Here is a 13,049-nt window from a genome sequence, read left to right as displayed (position 1 = left end):
GGTGTCCTCATTATAGACTGCTCCCCCAGAACATGCCTGCCTGGTGCTGACCTTATTAAGTGCAAGGTGCAGTATGAGAGTGGTGTGGCAAAATAACAAAACAGCTTTCTGTTTCTGTTATTAGTATGTGCACGCGTAGGACCAATGAACCAAAGCACTCAGGGTTAGCAGAAATAGCATCAGACTTTTTTCCATAGGCAATACTGTCCTCTGCTGGCTTTGATATGCTTTAGCACTCAAAGAATTACAAAGAATTTTGTTTAGTTATGGAAGTGCTTGCAAGTGATACAGATATTGCCTTCCACAGATTTCTTTATGTATAGTTTTCCAGTCTCTTTACGTCAGGAATATTTGAAATGTATTGCTATACTTATTTATTTGTTGACATATTTATATAGAGAATTCTTAGACTGTGCTCCTCAAATGCCTTAAACCTGGTCCAATTCAGCCAAACTTGACACTTGGATATCAGTGGTTTCCTTATTGTGAGGAATGGATGAAGGCAATGGGATTTTTGTATTTTTTTACAGCTGGACTTTGGAACAAATAACTATTCTAAATTGTGTGAAACTGTGATTTGCCATGAGACTTTGGATAGAACAACCCTATTCACATCTACTCAGAAGTAAGTACCATTGAGTTCAAAGGTCAGGAAAGATCACCTGACCTTTCTATAGATGCTCTCTCCAGCATCCAGTTTGAAGCAAGGAAATCTGTGTGTGAATGTGTGCTAAGTGATTTAGATTATGTGAATAAAGCTGCCACCGGCTGCCGCAATGTGGACGTACAACGTCGCACGCACATGCCTGCATGTAGTGCATGTGACAACACACACACTACGTGCAGGCGTGTGCATGGGACGTCACATGTCCATGTTGCAGCGGTGGCAGTGGTGGAGGAACCCTCTCCAGCACCCGGGGCAGGATGCCAAGGGGCGGGGCGAACCACCCAGTGGCGCACATGCAGCGTCCGTACGGACTGTGCATGCGCGGCAGTCCATATGGTCGATGCGCGAGAGCAGCAGCCCGTACTGAGTGCACATGTGCGGTATTCCACACGGAGTGCGCACGAGCAGCAGCCTGTACAGACACCCGTATGGATGGTGCATGAGAGCGGCAGCCCGTACAGATGCCCGTATGGATGGCATGTGAGAGCGGCAGCCTGTATGGACGCCGTGCAAGTGGCGCCCATACTGACTGCGTGCGCCCTCAGCAGCTCTACAGCTGGGGGGAGGCAGGGGCCATCTTGTCACCTCCCCAAGAGTGGCACCCGGGGCACACCGCCCCCTCCGCCCCCACTTTGTATGCCCCTGGGCGGTGGGCACCCACAATCCTGAGGGCAAGTTGGCACCCCTGACTGTGATCATCTGCAAGGGATTCCCATGCAGTGGGCTTAATGTTGCCAGTCTTTATATCACATTTGCAGACATCTTTGTAGAGTTGGTCCGCCTGAAGCCAGCTTCCCATCCCTGGGAATCCTGCCATCTTCCATTCTGTGTATATGACCAAGCCAGCATAAATGTCACTGAGACAGAAGTGTGAACATGCTGGACATGTGGGCTTGGGATGAGACTCTGTCCTGCTATCACTCGACACACACTTGAGGTGGTAGACAATTTTGTCAGCCTGGGCTCCACCATAACCAGCAACCTCTCTGTCGATGCTGAGCTGGACAAGCATTTTGGCAAGGCAGCTAAGGAAATGGCTCACCTCTCCAAAAAGGCATGGGAGACTGTGATGCTAACTTCCAAAACCAACAGGCTTGCATGTTGAGTGTACTACTTTATGGAAGTGGCAGGATTTCCTTTCCCAAAAGAACATACCCAAATTATCTTGCTTCTTCTATTTATTTTGTTCACACATAGATATAAGGAAGGCATATATGCCATCTAACATTTTATCTCCCTTAGCTGCCTGGGATAAATAATATGCAGTCAGACACAGAAATGCCAAGGTGCATCTGTGAAGCCTTTCAGGTTGCACTAGAGAAATAACAACTGTGGCCAGAAGAGGGCTACAGAACACAGTGGAATGGCAAAGGGAACACAAATAAAGTACAGTGGTACCTCGGGTTAAGAACTTAATTTGTTTTGGAGGTCCGTTCTTAACCTGAGGTACCACTTTAGCTAATGGGGCCTCCCGCTGCCACCACGCCGTCGGAGCATGATTTCTGTTCTCATCCTGAAGCAAAGTTCTTAACCCGAGGTACTATTTCTGGGTTAGCGGAGTCTGTAACCTGAAGCGTCTGTAACCCGAAGTACCACTGTAGACTGTTCCCACACACCTCCTCCTGTTCCATTAAAAACATCCAGGATTCAACATTACTGTATTCACAAAGTGCCCCAGTATGGACCAAACCTAACTAATCCACAGACTTACAGACAGGCTGCTCTTCTTTATTTCTTTATTTAGAACAAAAATATAAATTGCTTCCATTTAAAAGAATCTCTACAAGAATAATATATAATAATTATCATGGATTAAGTCAGTTAAAATATAAAAGTAAAAATACATAACTAACCTATGAATAGGTTCGCTGGAAATAATAAAATAATAATAATAATAATAATAATTTATTTATACCCCGCCCATCTGGCTGGGTTTCCCCAGCCACTCTGGGCAGCTCCCAACAGAATATTAAAAACACGATAAAACATCAAACATTAAAAACTTCCCTAAACAGGGCTGCCTTCAGATACCTTCTAAGTCAGCTAGTTGCTTATTTCCTTGACATCTGATGAGAGGGTGTTCCACAGGGAGGGTGCAACTACCGAGAAGGCCCTCTGCCTGGTTCCCTGTAACTTGGCTTCTCGCAGTGAGGGAACCACCATAAGGCCTTCGGCGCTGGACTTCAGTGTCCGGACTGAACAATGGGGGTGGAGATGCTCCTTCAGATATACAGGACCGAGGCTGTTTAGGGCTTTAAAGTAAGGTTACCAGATTTTTTTTCAATGAATCCAACTTCAATGGATTTTGTCAGGGGACTGATTTGTAAATCCGGGGACTGTCCCTGGGAAATGGGGACGCCTGGTAACCTTACGTTAAAGGTCAGCACCAACACTTTGAATTTCAGTAGAAATCTAAAACAATATATTGGGGGCACCTGCTTAAAATATCCAGAATAATATTTTTTAAACAGCTTTTTGGTTGTTGCAATGGTTTGTCCACCTTCTCCTCCATGCACTGCATTGCTCCATCAGACAAAAACAGTATTTATATTATTCCATTTTTATCTCTCCCAGGGCATGCTATTCCAACACACATTCATACTTGCGCAAGAGAGAATGAATGACACCGACTCCTGGGAGCTTTGGTGCTGAGCAGGAGATTTGAACCCGGGTTTCCCCAGTCTAGATCAAGTAGTATGATCTAGCACCACAGCACCACAGTGGTATAAGTCCACACCCACACCATACATTGATACCACATTAATGGCTGCTTGTGGGAAAATCCTGGGAACTGTCGTTTCTTATGGATGCTGGGCATTGTAGCTCTGTGAGGTCAATACCCTATACCTCATTACCTGAGAGTGAGCCCTATTGAACCCAGTAGGGCTTACTTCTGAGTTGGCATACAGAGGTTTGTGCTGTGAAGATCCCTCCGGATGAGAGCCAGAAATCCCATTTGGGACAGCCAGGTGAATGAGTGCCTGAATCTCTGTGGAGAAGAGGATATTTCTGCAGGTGTAGCTTTTCACGTGTGGCAGATAATGTATGTATTTTCATGTTTTGTGGTGTTTAATGTGCCTGTTTTGGTTTTAAGGTATTCCATGAGACTAGTTGCCTTGGGGAAAACAGGGGTTAAGTGAAAATGTAACTACAGTTACAGTTCTGGGCAGTCTTGGCAAGCGTTGCCAGGGGAGTCAGAAGTTTGGGTTGTGGGGGAGAGAAAATGGAAAACTAACACAAAAGCTTCAAGGCCAGGTGCAGGAGAAATGATAGTCTTGCAATGGTATTATATACTGGGGAAAAGTCATTTCCCCCCTCATTTATAGTAAAAGCTGCTTTAACAAAGGTCTTTTTGTAGGCTTTGAAATGCTCTTTCTAGAGTGCAAATGAGGAATTTGACTATTCTATCTTTCCCACATCATTTGGCATCATGCGCCACATATGCAATCTGCACCAGCTGACATGCCCACTTTCGACACAACTGTTAAGAGGTCCAGGGGTCCTGTCCTTTTTCTCCTTGGCCCCCTTCCTCAGGGAAACTGCACACTCATGCAGAGCTCTATGGCGCTCAGGTAAACACAGTTTAGTGTTGACTTTGGTTAAAAATAATTTGGGGTGACATTTAAGCAAATGTGCAAGTGACCTTTGTAGACACAATGGCTTCACGCAGCTACCCACCTCCAGAAAGCATGCTGAGTGATAACATAATTAACTGTTGACAGTGTTGCCTTGCAACACGAAATCAAGGGCAGCGACTGAAGCTTCAAAGTGATAGACTGGTTTGGCATCTCCCTTTGGAAGTACAACATCGGTGGAACACGATGTTTTCAAATCACAGTGCCTGGCTCTTTGTCGTTCTCTGTATCTGTAGTTCTGCATCTCTTCCAGCTGTTTTTCACAGGAAATGTCCTAGAACCTACCATAACCAGTTGGCAGTCTCGTTCTGAATGTTGTCGCTGAGATGAGAACAAACTACACATGACATTAAATGTGCTCCCCAGCCCTTTCCCTACATTTGGGGAACCCAGATGAATTTTGTGTCTCAGTTTTAACGACAGATTCTAACCCAATGATCGCAGGGACTAAATCCAAGTTCCATAGTGCAGCCATCAGAAATAGGCCATAAATATTAAAGAGAAGATGAGCTGTGAGTTAAAATTGTCTGTAACTTTAACTATTTTTTATTTTTTTTATAATTTTGTACTACTCTCATTTATTCTCATGTGTTCATGTATGTACATCATGTTTCTTGTTTGCTGTGGTTGTCTTGTTAACCCTACACTGTTTTTATGTTCATGGCCTGAAAACCAAAGAAACTGAACTTGAATTAAACATGGTGCCACTCAAACATTTGATTCTCCTCTCTGCCTCCAAAACATATAGGCAGTGGTGGAAGAAGAGGGGCGAGGGGCAGTCTGCCCTGGGTGCCATTGCTAGAGGGGTGACAAGAAGGCACCCTGCAGGGGGCTCACCCCGCTGACCCAGGAGCGGCAGCAAAAGCCACCGCCATCGTGCCACCGCAGCTGTGTGTGGAGGATCCCTCCACCGTCCATACTTTACCTCCTGAGACAGAGCAGCAAGTGGTGCTCTCCCCGGCCCGGCCCAATCAAGGTGCATAGTAGTTCATGGCTAGCCAAGTTATTTTTGCTCCTGAGACAGAAAATTCCATCAGGGTCTCCATGGGAGTTAAAATGCAACAATATTAAATTCATTCTCCTGCCCTTTTATGAGACTCAAAATCAGCTGCTTGAGGTGGCTACCTCATTCTGCCTAATGGTAGAACCAGCCCTGTGTGGTGGGAGAGAGGGGTTGCTGAACACATGCTGGCTTGGGTGGCAACCACACACCTAATGTAACACCATTTTGACATGATTTGGGCTCTGGTTTCGTGCATATGAAATTATTGCCTAGTTTAAGGAGATCTAAGGGGTTGCATCACAAGGCTGAGCTAGCTTCTGTTCTTTCTTTCTTTCTTTCTTTCTTTCTTTCTTTCTTTCTTTCTTTTTTAAAAAATACAACTCAGATGTATGGAGAAAGATGCCATTGCAGCCGTACAAATGGTGGCAGTGCCTATACCTTTGTGCAGCCCAGCTCATGCTGATACTTCTTTATGTGCTGCTGTACCCAAGAGAAAATAAACGCTCAGCTTGCCTATGTGAACCAACCTAAAGTCTCCATAGCTGGACAGGAGGCACAATAGCTGGACTATATGAGAGGAAGGAAAGTTTCTGTTGTGAGAAGAAAATAGGAAACATCAAGAGTCATGGGACTGGGCAATGCAGGCAGGAGAAAACGCCCAGAATAGATCAACAGCTTTTGCCTGCACCTGTCTCTGGAAGTGGCAGGGGGTGATTGGCAGGACTGGTGCTTCCAGAGACAGGTGCAGGCAGAAGCTCCATCCTTTTTCTTCTGCTTGCATCTCTTTCTTCAGCTTCTCTCTGTGGCGATCACACAGGGTCCCCGGACGTTTCACCGTCTATTGATCCCTGTGCCACCACTTGATTTCTCGCTGCCACCACCCAGACCCTACCTGGTACAATACTGAGTCCAGTCAGGTTTAAATTGGAACATAAACTTCTGTTTATTTATTGCAGTTTAACAAGCGTGTGGTTTCATAAACGGTATCGGTCAATTACAACCATAGGGTGCCTATCCAGACCTATAACTTCCGCTACCTGCTCTCACTCAGTAAACCACTTCTCAGATATTTATTTGTCTTCCTAGCTCCTAACTGTTCCTGACTCAGCTTATTTCGCTACACTAACTCAACCCATAGCTGTCAATTTACAGATTTGAAAATAAGGGACCAGCAGCCTTGAAAATAAGGGACCAGCAGCCAAAATAAGGGACGTGCAGCCTCACCTGTTCCAGGCACTCTAGTCTTCCTGTCCTCCTGCAGTCTGGTCAAACTCGTGCTGGTAGCTTCGAGAACACTGTCCAATCAACTTTGTAACCAGAAGTTCAACTGACTAGAATCTGAATCACATGCACCACAAGGCCTATGCAGCCTCAACTTAAGATGGCTCCCCGGCCTGGCTTTGCACTGCAAAGTTTGCAGCAGCACGTGCAACAAAATGGCATCCAGCATTCAAAAACCCCCTCAGCTTGCATTAACTAGCCTCACACAAGGCATGCAAGCTCCACCCCCCTAGTTGTTCTTAGACTTCTTATTGGGTGAGCAACACAGCCAAGCAACACAGTTGGAGCCTCCTTCCTCCCTGGCCAGCAGGGAGGGACGGAGAGGAGCTGCTTCCTTTGAAATTTAAGGGGCATCATTTAAGGGACATTTAAGGACATCCATCAATAAGGGACAGCAGCAGGGCATGGTGCTGGAATAAGGGACTGTCCCTTCAAATAAGGGACACTTGACAACTATGATTCAACCTACCCACAGACTCTATCCCAATTCACTCCCACTCCAACCAACCTCCCAACTCCCAACTAACTCCCCCTTCGCCCCTCCCAGAGCTGGTTTTATAGTCCCTCTGACTCCACCCCCCCGGGTTCTGATTGGGTAACTTGTTTAACTATTTTACCTCCAGCACTCTCCTATGTTAACGTCACACTCTCCTCTTGCCTTTCGCCTTTGTCTCTTCCCCATTGTTGATTCCCTGCGGGTCATGGCAGCTGAGAAAGTCAGGTACTCTGTACTCTTTCCTGTCTCCACAATCCCTGTTTTTGATTTTTTAACATTAGGGTGTGCTTTGGCACACACCAAATACCCTGTGTACACTCCCATAGTGATAAAGAAGATAGCATGATATTATTAAAACATTGTGACGCTACAGATGGTTTGGTTCTCATGAAAGCATTTTTTTTAATACTTGCAACAATGGTTGATTTGGCCTCAGAGGGTTAAAATATTAAGTGCTGTGAGTTTACAAAACGTTCACTCATAAGCAGATTTATTGAAAACATGGTAGATTTGCGGATTGCCTCCCAAACCTTTGGATTGCAGTTCATAAATGGTAATATAGTACCAGTTTGTTTCTTTGCATTCAGCTTTAAAAATAACTAAATTAGCAACTGCTGAAAAGGTAAAAATGAATCTGATGTGACCAAACAAAGGAAGGGGGAGTGTTTGGGGATTATTCATTCACAGACAGAGTATATGATTATTTTAAATAAGAAGAGTGTGGTACTTTGTGGTAGAGTCCTACAATATTACAGAAATATTTATTATACAGTTTCTGTAGGAATGGCAGATCATAATCAGCCAGTGTTGCTGCCTATCATAGGCTGTGCCTTGCTGTAACGGCTGACTAGCCTTCTTTTGTTCCGTTCTCAGTTCTGTCACAAACAAGACAGTTATTGTATAATGTGTGATGCATCTATGTAAACAGGGTAAGCGAGAGGCCTCTAGTGAGAAGCAATGTTGTCTCTGGAAAGGCTCTATTCACTTAGGTAAAGAGCAGAGATACATAACTATCGCTAGTGATAAACAGAATTAAAAAAGAAACAGCCAGAAAAGGATGTAAATAATGTTCATAACAGAGCCAGAATGAATTGTGTGTTGACATTTGGAATTAAAATGCTGGCAGGAACTTAACTAAATACTGAATCCCTGCTGGAGGAGCCAATTTACCCTGGATATAGTCACACCAAGACTCTGGTGCATGCTTTGGGAAAATAAGAAAGCTACATTTACTGTAGGAAATACATGCTTGATAGGAAAGACCCATCTAACTAAGGTGGAAATGCAATGAGCCATGCTTACTCAGCAGGAAAGACAAAGGAAGATGTCTCCTCTCCCAATATGAGGATGAAGATGTAGGAAGTGAGATCAGTAACCCTAAGGATATAAGGAGGAATCTACACACATACTAAAAACGCTGTGAAAATTCTTTTTTAAAAAAAGTTTTGAAAAAACATTGAATTTGGCATAGCTCACCATCTCCATCTAGTGTCACATTTGTATATAGAACTTTACAACACATTTAAACCATTTTATTTGCAGCTGTATAGTTGAGTCTAGCATCTGATAGGAGGTCAGCACTGGTTAGCTCAGAAATGATAGTCTAGATAACTTGGGGATTCCTCTATCTACTTTCCCCCATGCAGACACATCAGCCTTCAGTGCAAGCTGAGTTGCATCTTAATCCTTCCAGTATTAAGGATATATTGTTCTGCAGTTGAAATACAGGTACTGTACATAGTGACTTGGTATATTTACTTCCTTTGAAGGGCTCCTCCCACTGCTTTCACTCAAGAAAACTCATGGTTTAGTTCTGAATCGGAACAGGCAGGCTTTTCCATACATTGCTATTTGCTCTGATTTAGCGCCAGTGTTTTTTTTTGGGGGGGGGGGAGAAAGGCAAAATCCCTAAAAAACCTTATGTTTGAACCCCTGATCTATAAGAAGCAGCATCACTTAACAGACATACCTGAAAATCATCTTCATGTTACTTACTTGCCACAGTTATGCCATGGTGGCTGAGCTATTATGAAGATACTTATTCAAGAAACTCATCAATATTTCAGAGATCCCAGATCAGAGGCAAGGTAAAATAAGACCCAAAGAGCCCTTTTAGGAGTACCAAGGCTTATACACCTTGAGACATGTTACCTTTCCCTGCACCACAAAACAATTCCTTATATTTGGGTAAGGATGTTTCAAGCTACTCCAAGTTAATTTGGGGAGGAGGGTTTGGCTGGTCAAATGGCATAAGAGCAGCTCATGGAAGGAGCTCAAAAGCACCATCATAAGTGCAGAGCTCAGCACCTGCTTGTTGGATTGAAGCCAAATACTGCATTGCTTCACTCAGTCTTATACATTCAATTAGAGCATTCACAGGGTTGGAGCTGAAGTGTTTATTTCCAAAACAGAGATGTATACCAATGTCCAATTATAACACCTTTCTGAAGCAGACCTGTAATGAATAGGAATGAGGTACTCACATTTTGAGGTAGTAATTGTTGCTGTAACCACTTGCTTTTCAGTGTTTTCCCCAAGTTAGTCAAAACAAAACTGTGCCAGAAGAAATCCGGAAGAAATGTTTAGCATAAGTGTCACCAGTCACCCTGTTTCCCACATACATGCTTTACTTATAGGAGCGTCTTAAAAAGTGATGCCTGCAATCTTAAGTGGTCCATCCCATTTAATCTCCTCAAATCTTGCCAGCCTCATCCTGCTACATTTGTAGACCCAGCACAAACTTCACGGAACAAGGTAGAACTTCATGGGATATCTGGGGATAGTTGCTGGAGAAACTTCCCACTCCTTGTCATGAGATTCACCAAGTGTTAAACACAAAAGTGAGGAAAGAATGTGCTGTCTTCAGCTTTGCAGTCCCCCTGGGCAACACATCTATGGAAATCTAGGGAGCAAAAAGCATCTAGGGGGAGTCATTTGGATTGTAGAAGTGGCTGGGAGGGGAAAAGATTCCCCTCTGCTTCTGAGCTCCAAATTGTTCCTTCTGATGCATCTCTGTCTGTCTGTCTGTCTCTGTTGGGCTTAAGATAACATAAGAAAATGAGCAGCACTTCCCCAGTTGTGTTTCCCAGCAACTGGTATTCAGAGGCATAATGGACACCCTCACTTAAGTAGGGTGCTGGGTAACATGGTTGCCATAGGAACCATCTCCTAGGGGCCATGGGGGCTTTGGCTCCCACAATAAACTATTTTAGGGGGCCAGGCCCCCACAAAGTTGATGGGCATTTCCATTCAAATGATGTGTGTGCACTGCGTCATGTGATCGATCACGTGGAGGAGGACTCACCTGGGCGCCCACAATATTTTACTCAAGTGGGCAGCCCTGATAATTGCTTTTTTAGGTGTATTATTAGATAAATCTCACCCTCCATTCCCACAGCAGAAGTTCCCAATTAACTCTTTGCGGTAGCATTTATGTTGATCCAGCAGCAAAGTATTAGTTAGATGGAGGGGAACCTGTGACTGCTGAATCGTCACCCAGAGTAAGGATGAGGCGCTTTTAGAACAAAACAAGAATTTTGTTTATGCTCAAAGAGATTATTGTTTAGTGAGAAGTTTTTTAACACTTTGTTTCTTTTTTTAAAAAAACACCCTTTACAGAGATATTTAGGATATTCCTTAACTTCATGCTTTAAACCTGTCACTGGACAGATTATTTCTAGGATGACTACTGCCTTGCACTACCTGTAAAACATTCCCAGCACCTTCTAGAGCCCTAAACTTCACCAGGTAGTTAGAACTTTGCCCACAGACAATTCCATCTTTAACAGAGAGCCAATTTGCTGTCCCCGCTGACAAATAATCCCTATTTGAGTGCTCAAATAGCCAGACAAGCCTTCTGCCCACCCAGACAGAATGTTTCTATCTCTAATCCCAGATCCCTGTCTAACTCACAATCTCTGCCTGTGCTCTCTCAGGTAGCCCCTATCTGACTGTTAACTTAAATTCTGTTTCCTGATTGCCCAATGGACTGGCCAGCTCCCACTGGTTGCTGGGTCACCAGGAAGCAGAGTCAGATCCTCTCTATCCACAAATGCCTCTGACATTAGAGGTGGAACACAGGTATCGGTATCCTTGCTAATAGCCATTGATAGCCTTATCCTCCATAAATCCGTCTAACCCTCTTTGAAAACCACTCAATTTAGTGCCCATTACTGCATCTGGTGAGAGTGAATTCACACAGCCCACCATTAAATGAAGCAAAAGAACACTCTGATCCTATCCACTGACCACATATGCCACCAACAGCTATTATCAGCAGGGGAAGATCAGGTGGGCCTGAACTGGGTATAAATAACCAACACTTCTTTTTGCTTAGATCTGGCCTTCAACTGTTCTCCTTCTTTTGCCTTTCCCCTTCCTTTCTGTTTCTTTGTAAGCCTGATGACAGTGCTTTGTCTGTCTCTCTCTCTCCCTGTTAATTGATGTGAGTCGCTTGGGATATGATAATAGTCTGAAAAGTGGGGTTCAGAATAAATAGCTGCAAAAACACAGTTGGAACCCGGCACGAAGAGGCAGCTTAGAGGTGAATTTGGAGTGAAGTGTTAGGCGAGGATTGGAATGAATTTAATACCCCAGCTGATTCTCCATTCCTGAAGCGGTAAGGAAAAGAAAATACATTTGGGTTTGTTACACATATTGGCAGATACTGTTTAGGCCATAAATTGACCCAAGAGACAGAGTACCGGCTCAGAAACCCTAATTTTAACTGATGGAATAAAGAAAGCAGTGTTCTTTCTTCATCTCTTGTGTTGACTTGCACTGTAGAAGAACAATGGAGCAATTCAGTATTCCAGCAACATTTTGTTTTTTTTTTTATAAATTTTTTTATTGCTTTTTTCCAGAATCTAAATCCATCATCAATAACACAACAAAAGCGGTTTTACAGAAAGAAAAAGAAATTAAACAAAAAAAAATTCATTTTTCGAAGTCTTTTTTTTTTTTTTTCATCATCCACTGGACTTCCCCATCTCCTCCATCCCTGCATTCTTTATAATAAATATAAACAGCAAATTAATACCTTGTTTCCTGTGTTTTTGTATTTTCATCTAATTATTCACTCTGAAATTAAAACTTTTCTCAATCATTAACTTTGTTTCTATCAACTCCGAATTTCAATACTGAAGCATATTTACCTCAAACCTTAGCAAATTTTTAACATTCATATATCTTATAATGTTTTTGTAAATAGTCCTTAAATTTTTTCCAATCCTCTTCCGCAGCCTCTTCTCCCAGGTCTCGGATTCTGCCAGTCATTTCGGCTAGTTGCATATAGTCCATCAGTTGTGTGTGCCATTCTTCCAGTGTGGGTAGCTCCTGTGCCTTCCAGTATTTAGCTATGAGAATTCTTGCTGCAGTCGTTGCATATAGAAAGAAGGTTCTGTCTTTCTTAGGTATCCTCTGGCCCACAATGCCCAAGAGGAAGGCCTCTGGTTTCTTCTGAAAGGTATACTTAAATACCTTTTTCAACTCGTTATAAATCATTTCCCAGAAGGCCTTCACCCTCGGGCATGTCCACCAGAGGTGGTAAAAAGTTCCTTCAGCCTCCTTACATTTCCAACATTTATTATCAGACAAATGGTATATCTTTGCAAGTTTGACTGGGGTCATGTACCACCTGTACATCATTTTCATAATATTTTCCTTTAAGGCACTACATGCCGTAAATTTCATACCGGTGGTCCATAACCTTTCCCAGTCCTCAAACATAATGTTGTATCCAATATCTTGTGCCCATTTTATCATGGCTGATTTGACTGTCTCATCTTGAGTATTCCATTTAAGCAGCAAGTTGTACATTCTTGAAAGCACTTTCGTCTTAGGTTCAAGTAATTCTAGTTCTAATTTTGATTTTTCCACCTGGAAACCAATTTTTTTATCTTTTTTAAAGATCTCTAAAATTTGGGCATAGTGAAACCAGTCTCGCACCTTCCCTTTCAATTTTTCAAA

This window comes from Podarcis raffonei, chromosome 2 (genome assembly GCF_027172205.1).
Source record: "Podarcis raffonei isolate rPodRaf1 chromosome 2, rPodRaf1.pri, whole genome shotgun sequence".
Taxonomy (NCBI): domain Eukaryota; kingdom Metazoa; phylum Chordata; class Lepidosauria; order Squamata; family Lacertidae; genus Podarcis; species Podarcis raffonei.
Note: the sequence above shows the minus strand (reverse complement) of the source record.